Source organism: Oryctolagus cuniculus, chromosome 1 (assembly GCF_051225735.1).
Source record: "Oryctolagus cuniculus isolate XC-2025 breed Fujian yellow rabbit chromosome 1, ASM5122573v1, whole genome shotgun sequence".
Classification (NCBI taxonomy): domain Eukaryota; kingdom Metazoa; phylum Chordata; class Mammalia; order Lagomorpha; family Leporidae; genus Oryctolagus; species Oryctolagus cuniculus.
Genome location: NC_142867.1, coordinates 18,659,730 through 18,669,119, shown reverse-complemented (window position 1 = coordinate 18,669,119; position 9,390 = coordinate 18,659,730).

Genomic DNA, 9,390 nt, shown 5'->3' with positions numbered 1-9,390 from the left:
GGACAGCAAGACATTCAAGGATATCTTCAGAAAACCGGAAACAAATAACCCCTACAAGAATGATGGTTGACTGACCTAACCATTTGTTCATGCCACGTATTACTCTTCAACAACTCAAGAGTAAGGTAGAGAGATGGAGTTACATACAAGGACCTCCAAGACACTGTCGAGTGCAGAAAGCAAAGTGCACAACACACAAAATAGTCAGAGAGGGTAACACACCACTGATTTGGGAGTTACCTCTAGGGATAGGTCGAGAATTTGGAAGGGAGGTTTTTGTAATGTTAGAAAATTCACAATGAGAATGTGCCCAGGTGTAACTTGGGTCATTAAAATAAAGAATTGAGGTGAGAGGTCTATGAGTCTTTGTGTCTGCCCAATAGAATTTTTTTAAAATTTTTTTTATTTTTTTGACAGGCAGAGTGGACAGTGAGAGAGACAGAAAAGTCTTCCTTTTTGCCGTTGGTTCACCCTCCAATGGCCGCCGCGGCCGGAGCGCTGTGGCCTGCGCACTGTGCTGATCCGAAGCCAGGAGCCAGGTGCTTCTCCTGGTCTCCCATGGGGTGCAGGGCCCAAGCACCTGGGCCATCCTCCACTGCACTCGCTGGCCACAGCAGAGAGCTGGCCTGGAAGAGGGGCAACTGGGACAGAATCTGGCACCCCAACCGGGACTAGAACCCGGTTGCCGGCGCCGCAAGGCGGAGGATTAGCCTAGTGAGCCACGGCGCCGACCGGCAATAGAATTTTTTGCAATGTTAGAAATGTTCAGTAACTGAGCTGTCTACCATAGCCATGAGAGCAAGTGTGACAAGAAGTCAATGTTTCATTTCATTTTATACTTTTTTAAAAGAATTATTTTATTTATTTGAAAGATAGTTATGAAAGAGGTAGAGCCAGAGAGAGGTCTTCCATTCCACTGGTTCACTCCCCAAATGAGCGCAACAGCCAAAGCTGTGCCGATCCGAAGCCAGGAACCAGGAGTTTCTTCTGGTTCTCCCATATGGGTGCAGAGGCCCAAGCACCCGGGCCATCTTCTACTGCTTTCCCAGGCCATCGCAGAGAGCCGGATCAGAAGAGGAGCAGCCAGGACTCAAACTGGTGCCCATATGGGATGCTGGCACTGCAGGCTGGGGCTTTAACCCATTGCACCACAGTGCCAGCCCTAACACTGAAAAAAAATTTACTCATTTATTTGAGAAGCAGAGTCACAGAGAGAGGGAGAGACAGAGAGGTCCTCCACCTGCTGGTTCACTCCCCAAATGGTCACAACAGCCAGAGCTAGGCCAATCTGAAGCCAGGAGCCAGGAGCTTCCTCTAGGTCTCCCACGCAGGTGCAGGGGCCCAAGCACTTGGACCACCTTCCATTGCCTTCCCAAGCCATAAGCAGAGAGCTGGATTACAAGAGGAGCAGCCAAGACTCGAACTGGCACCGCAGGCAGAAACTTAACCTATTATACCTCAGAGCCAGCCAGCCTCATTTTAAACTTTTTAAATTAATTAAAATGTGGCTGGACAGTGCAGGTCTAGAAGATCTAGAATAATGAGTTCATGATGCAGTGGCGACAGCTGGGAGATGACGTCAGAAAGATAGATTGGGATTGGATGGTGAAGATTCGCAAGATAGGCTAAGGAATTTGGGCTTTCTCCTCTAGGCCATGGGAAGTGTGCAAGGGAATAACTGGACCAGAGTTACCTTCCTACAAGAGAACTCTAATCTGAGTTCACTACCACCTGCAGATCCCGCCTCCCGTTTCCGCTATTGCAGACTCGGCTCAGTGTTGATAGCTCAAGTGGTTGAGTTCCTGCCACCAGTGAAGGAGAACTGGATTGAGCTCCTAGCTTCCAGCTTCAGCCCAGCCCTGGCTACTGTGGACATTTGGAGAGTGAAGCAGCAGACGGGAGCTCTCTCTGTGTGTCTCTCTGCTTCTCAAATTAATTCATTAATTTCAAAGATAACCCCTGGCAGCCCTGTTGGAGGGAGGCCCCTGAAGGCTGCCTTGCCTCTCAGGTTTCTCTCTGGCCTCTGGACATTGCCCCTGCATTCCTGACAGGCAGCTGAGTAAAGCATTCTGATTTAAGTGCTGTGTTTGAAGATCTCAGGCTACTCCAGGTGGGAAAACTGGTCCCTGCTATGGAGAGGGGTTAGCCTCAGTGGGGGAGAGATCCACAAACAGATACAACATAGAAAAAGTGCTGTGGGGGTGCAGGGGACAGCAGCTGATGGTGCTACAGTGAAAATGCTTACTAGTTTCTGGGTGCAGCCTATAGAGAAAGCTTCACCAAGGTCAGGAATTTGCCCAGGGCAGATTCTTTGGAAAGTACCCCGGAGTTGGCGGGAGGCCCCAGGAGTTGCACTTCATGGTCCAGGTCTCAGCTGGGTAAGCCCTTCTGCCCAAGGAGCCTGCCAGAGACCGGTCCGGTTGTTCCCTGAAGTCCACTGTGCAGGGAGGAGGGGCTTTCCTGCTGGTGCAGGATAAACCCTAGTGAAAGATCTTTCACTGAGCTGGTTTTTAGGGAGCACCACTGTGTGCTATATATACACCATGCTGCAGGCTCAGTCCTCAATTTGAAGAAAGGAGGCAAGATCCTTGGAGTTCCAGCTGTGCCTGCTTCCTTTCCAATCCAGCTCCCTACTTACACACCTGGAAAAGCGGTGGCCCCTGCCACCCACCTGGGTGAAATTCCAGGCTCCTGGCATCAGCATGGCCCAGCCCTGGTCACTGCAGCCATGTAGGGAGTGAACCAGTGAATGAAAGATTTCTCTTTCTGGGGTCGGCATTGTGGAGTAGCAGGGTAAGCCTCCACCTGCATTGCTGGCAACCCGTATGGGTACCGGTTCCAGTCCTGACTGCTCCATTTCTGATCCAGCTCCCTGATAATGCACCTGGGAAAGCAGTGGATGATGGCCCAAGTCTTTAGGCCCTTGCCACGTACAAGGCAGACCCTAGGATAAGCTCCTGGTTCCTGGCTGTAGATCGGCCCGGCTCTGGCCATTGCGGCCATTTTGGGAGTAAACCAGTGGATGGAAGACCTCTCTGTCTGTCTGTCTGTCATTTTGTAACTCTGCTTTTCAAATTAATAAATCTTTAAAAGGAAAAGAAAAGAAATGCATCAACACAACACCGGCCCCATGCCTTTCCCAGAAATAAAAAAATAAATCTAGGGAGGCCAGTGTTGTGGCACAGCGGGTTAAAGGCCTGGCCTAAAGCACTGGCATCCCATATGGGCGCCGGTTTGAGACCCGGCTGCTCCACTTCCGACCCAGCTCTCTGTTATGGCCTGGGAAAGCAGTAGAAGATGGCCCGAGTCCTTGGGCCCCTGCACCCACGTGGGAGACCCGGAAGAAGCTCCTGGCTCCTGGCTTTGGATTGGCACAGCTCCGGCCATTGCAGCCATCTGGGGAGTGAACCATCAAATGGAAGACCTCTCTCTCTGTCTCTCTTCTCTCTGTGTAACTCTTTCAAGTAAGTAAATAAATCTTTAAAAATATAAAAAAAGAGAAAAAATAAATCTGGGGCCAGTGCTATGGCATAGTGGGCTAAGCCTCCGCCTGCAGCACCAGTATCCCATATAGACACCGGCTCATAGCCTGGCTGCTCCTCTTCCAATCCAGCTCTTTGCTATGGCCTTGGAAAGCAGTAGAAGATGGCCCAAGTGTTTGGGCCCCTGCACTTGCCTGGGAGACCTGGAAGAAGCTACTGACTCCAGGTTTCGGATCAGCTCAGTTTTGGCCCTTGTGGTCGTTTGAGGAGTGAACCAGCAGATGGAAGACCTCTCTCTGTCTGTAACTCTAAAACAAACAAACAAAACAAACTTAAAAAAAAACTCTTAAAAAAAAAAAAAACTCTGACTTCATGGAATTTTCCACTAGAACCAAATGAAGTTTGAAATACAAAAGGACACTTTAAAAGCTTCCTGTGTGGAGGAGGGTGTCATCCTGTGTTAGAGTGCCTGGGTTCCAGTCTTGACTCGGCTCTCCATTCCTGCTTCCTGCTAAAGCACATCCTGAAAGACAGTAGACGACGGCTCAAGTACTCGAGTCTCTGCAACCCACGTGGAGATCCAGGCTGAGTTCCAGCCTCCTGACTTCAGTGTAGCCAGCCCTGGCTGTTGAGGGCATCTGGGGAGTGAACCAGCCAATGGAAGCTCTCTCTTTGTCTGTCTGCTACACGTGCTCTCTCTCTCTCTCTCTTTCTTCCAAATAAAAATATCTTTTTTTTAAGTTGTTGAAAAATGAAATTAAAATGTTTATTTTGGTGCAAAAAACATTGAAATCCATGCATAGAAGGGTCTTCAAGAAATTCATGGGAAATAGGTATTATGAAAAAACTATGCAGGGGCCAGCGCTGTGGCGCAGCTGAGTAAAGCCCTGGCCTAAAGCACCGGCATCCCATATGGGCGCCGGTTTGAGACCCGGCTGCTCCTTTTCCAATCCAGCTCTCTGCTATGGCCTGGGAAAGCAGCTGAAGATGGCCCAAGTCCTTGGGCCCCTGCTCCTGCATGGGAGACCCGGAAGAGGCTCCTGGCTCCTGGCTTCGGATCGGCACAGCTCTGGCCGTTGCGGCCAACTGGGAGCAAACCAGTAGATGGAAGATCTCTCTCTCTCTCTCTGCTTCTCCTCTCTCTGTATAACTCTTTCAAATAAAAAAAAAAAAAGAAAAAGAAAAAGTATGCACAGCTTAAAAAATTGTTTGCACCAGAATAAGCTTAGTTTTTAATTTCGTTTTCCAAGAACTGTCTGAAATCCTCTCATAAAACTACAAACTGTGGTGAGTGTGTAAAAGCAGAGAGAAGGGTACTGTGGGAGACTAATGGGGCACCATCGTTTCCATGACTTCTGGAAGTTTCAGTCTCTCCACCTAAAAAAAAAACCCACAAGACAAATGGGAGTTAGTGGGGTCAAGAGGGCACCGGTGGAAGAGCGCCTCCTGGTGGAAGGACTGAGGGCTGACGTGTGCAAAGCTCTGGAATGGGAGCTTGACCTTCTCGAAGGACGGGTGGAGCAGGTAGGACTTGGAGAGCAAGAGGGTGAGAGGCCCGGGAGGGGGTGAGGGAGAGAGGCCAGCAGCCCCTGCACTCTGCCAGGCTGTGTGAGGGTGGGGAGGACAGAAGCAGTAGAGTGAAGTCAACAGCCTTGTTGGATGTTATGTGACACATGAATTCTATGCAGCAAAGAATCAGCAAATGGTGGCTGGCGTGGCCCACAAGCTAAAAATGGCTTTTACATATACATAATACATATTTTTAAACATTTATTTATTTATTTATTTGAACGGCAGTTACAGAGAGGCAGAGACACAAACAGAGAGAAGTCTTCCATCTGATGGTTCACTCTCCAAATGGCCACAACAGCTGGAGCTGGGCCAATCCGAAGCCAGGAGCTTTTTCTGGGTCTCCCACTTGGGTGCAGGAGCCCAAACACTTGGGCCATCTTCCACTGCTTTCCCAAGCCATAGCAGAGAGCTGGATCAGAAGTGGAGCAGCCAGGACTCGAACCAGCACCCATATGGGATGCCAGCACTGCAGGTGGCCGTTTTACCTGCTATGCCACGCTGCTGGCCCCTGGCTTTTACATGTCTAAATTAAAGAAAATCAAAAGAATAACATTTTATAGAGTACTCACGTTTCAGTGCCCATAAATAAAGTTTGATAGGAACACAGCCAGGGTAGTAAGCTGTTTCTGGCTGTTTTCACAGTACAATGGCAAGGTTGAGTAATTGCAACAGAGATTGCATGCCTGCAGAGCCTAACATATTTATTATCTGCCCCTGTACACAAAAACCAAATGGGCCAATAGATCAGAGAGAGACAAAAAGCAAGGAGGCCAGGGTGAGTGTTTGGCCTTGTTATTAAGGCATGTCCTGGGGGCCAGGGCTGTGGCGCAGCGCTGGCATCACATATGCGTTCTGGTTCGAGTCCCAGCTGCTCCACTTCCAATCCAGCTCCCTGCTAATGAGCCTGGCAAAACAGCAGAAGATGGCCCAAGTCCTTGGGCCCCTGCACGCACATGGGAGACCCAGAGCAAGCTCCTGGCTCTGGCTGTTACGGCCATTTGGGGATTTAACCAGCAGATGGAAGACCTCTCTCTCTCTCTCTCTCTCTCTCTCTCTCTCTCTCCCTCTAACTCTGTCTTTCAAATAAATAAAATAAATAAATAAATAAAAAAGACTTTGGTTCACACCTGCTATTGCCTCCCAAGGCGGCTTCCTACTAACGCAGCCCCTGGGAGGTAGCAGTGATGGTTCAAGCAGCCAGGTTCCTGCCTTCCACGGGAGAGACACAAATTGAGTTCCCAGCTCCCAGCTTCCACTTAGCCTAGCCCCAGCTGTGGTCAGCATTGATCTGGGGTGGGGAATGGGAGTGATCTTTCTGTCAGACTCATTCATCCAGGGCAAAATGATGGGGGCTTATTCTAGAGTGGGAGCCTTGGAACTGTGAGAAGTGCATGGATTGAAGCAGTATTTTGAGAGAAAGAATTCCAAGAACTTGCTGATGGTTTGAAGGTGGATGGCAAGGGATGCATTTCAAAGTGATTCCCAACCTGTAAACTTGGATTGGATCCTGGACAAGACAGGACATCAGAGGGGCACTTGGCAAAACTTGGATAAGGCTTGTAGATCAAATAATAGTGTTCTTCGTGTCAACTTCCTCATCTTGATAAGTGTATTGTGGTCACATAGGATGTTACCTTTGGGGAATTATAGAAGAGCATATTGGGGGCCAGCACTGTGGCACAATGGGTTAAGCCGGTGCCTACAGAATGAGCATCCCATATCAGCTTCGGTTCGAATCCCAGCACTCCACTTCTGATCCAGGTCCCTGATGGTGCACCTGGGAAAGCAGTGGAGGATGGTCCAGGTGCTTGGGCCCCTGCATCCATGTGGGAGATGTGGGTGAAGCTCCTGGTTCCTGTCTGGCCCAGCTCTGGCTGTCATGGCCATTTGGAGAATGAACCAGCTGATGGAAGATCTCTCTCTCTCTCTTCCCCTCTCTCTAGGTAACTCTGCCTTCTCAAATAAATAAATCTTTAACAACAACAACAACAAAGAGCATATTTACATACTTTTCTTCCTAAGATCAAAATTCTTTGTAATCTGGGTCTTCCATGTGAGTATTGGAGCCATCACCTGCTTCCCAGGGAGTGTAAAAGCAGAAAGCTGGAATTGTGAGTGGAGCCAAGACTTGAACCCAGGAATTCCAATATGGGATACAGGTGTCCCAAGTGGTGTCTTTTTTTTTTTTTTTAAGATTTATTTATTTATTTGAAAGGCAGAGCTACAGAGAGGCAGAGAGAGAGAGAGAGAGAGAGAGAGAGAGAGGTCTTCCATCTGCTGGTTCACTCCCCAGATGGCCACAATGGCCGGAGCTGAGCCGATCTGAAGCCAGGAGCCAGGAGCTTCTTCCAGGTCTCCCACTGATTTCCCAGGCCACAACAGACAGCTGGATTGGAAATGAAGCAGCCAGGACTCGAACCAGCACTGGGATGCAGGCACTGCAGGTGGCGGTTTTACCGGCTATGCTACAGCGCTGGCCTTCCAAGTGGTATCTTAACTGCTGTGCCAAACACTTGCCCCTCTGTTGGATTACGAGCCTATAGGGGGCTGGTGCTGTGGCATAGTGGGCTAAGGCACAGGCATTCCATATGGGCGCCAGTTCATGTCCTGACTGCTCTACTTCCAATCTAGCTCTCTGTTATGGCCTGGGAGAGCAGTAGAAGATGGCCCAGGTGCTTGGGCCTCTGCACTCATGTGGGAGAGCCCAAAGAAATTCCTGGCTTTGGATCAGCTCAGCTCTGGCCATTGGGGCCATCTGGGGACTGAACCAGCAGATGGAAGACCTCTCTCTCTTTCTGTCTGTAACTCTACCTCTCAAAAAAAAAATAAAATAAAATAAAAAAGCCTATGGGGATGATTCAGGATTGCCTCATTTTTAAATCCTTACATTGAAGAAGACCCTTTTTCCAAATAAGACACCATTCACAGATTCTGGGGACCATCAGTCGACCACCACACTGCGCAGGGGGAAGCCCCAGCTGCCAGCCTGGGAAATCTCATAAAATGCTGCTTGAACTTGCAAAGCAACTGCGCCTCTTTGAGGCAGGGATCAACAGGCTAAAGGATGCCAACATAAACGTGGCTTGGTCTACTAGGCTGCCTATAACCGTGACAAGACTTTCAGATTCTGGGGTCTTCTGACACAGGGGACAGTTGAGCGTAAAGGGATGAGTATAACAAATGTGTCTGGAGTCCTTTGGAGGAAGTGCAGGATTTGTACCAAGACACCACCCCTCCAAGCTCTGGGCTTCCCTAGTGAGAACCGCACTTCCCTAGGCAGCTTGCGCCTTCCTCTGCACAAAGCTTAGCTGCGGCTCCTTAAGCAGGTTTTGTCCCAAGTTACAGTGTCGTAGGAGGGACAGGCACCAAAGCGGGCCATTGAAAGGAGAGGGGGAAAAGAGGAACGTAAAGGAATGTAAATGCAGCCCCATGGTGGTGACTCATCCACCCCGAGGGAGCCAGCTTGGCTGTAACACAGGATCACTTTTATTTCTGCCACTTGAGTTTTGCAGTCCTTGGAAGAGACCTTAGGCGTCAGAAGAGTGAGTAGAAGGCGCTGCCAGGACTCCAACCCCTGGTTTCGGATTCTCTGCTCTTTCTACAATGGCTGGGTGACTGGCAAAGATTCCTGAGAACGGCACAGCACTTCCGCACCTTGGTTGGACCTTATCTGTCAATCACATCGTGCCAGGAGATTATATAACAACTTGCATTTGTAGCACACTTTACAGCTTGCAATTTTTAGCACGTATGTTATTTCAGCAGTCTGGTGATTACTGTGCAAATCAGGCTGCCCAGAGAGACTCCCTGGCATCCTGAACCTGCAGTGTATTGATTAAGTAAGTCCTGGGGCCTCAACCCCAGGGGAAGCTCAGAAAGGGGGGTGTGGGTTTGTTGGCTGTTGTTCTTCATTCAGTTATTGCAGAAGCAGGGAGAGAAATACGACAGAGGACTCCCATCCACTGGTTCACTCCCCAGATGTAGACGAGAACCGGGACTGAGCCAGGAACTCCATCAAGGTCTCCCATGTGGGTGGCGGGGACACAATTCCTTGAAGAGTCACTGCTGCCCGTTGGGATGCACATTGGCAGGACCCTGGAGTTGGGAGTAAGGCTGGGGCTCCAACCCAGGTCTTCTGCTATGGGATGTGGGCATTCCAATTCCAACTGCCATCTCGACAGGGCGGCCCAAGTGCACCGTCACACACCTACCCACAGCTTTTTAATTTTGTATTTAATAGCTGTCTGCACTTCCCAAGTTACCCAAAATTATGTTTTGGAAAATAGATGCTGTTTCCAGAGGGTGGGAGTCATGCCTTCACTGGCATTACTGTGAA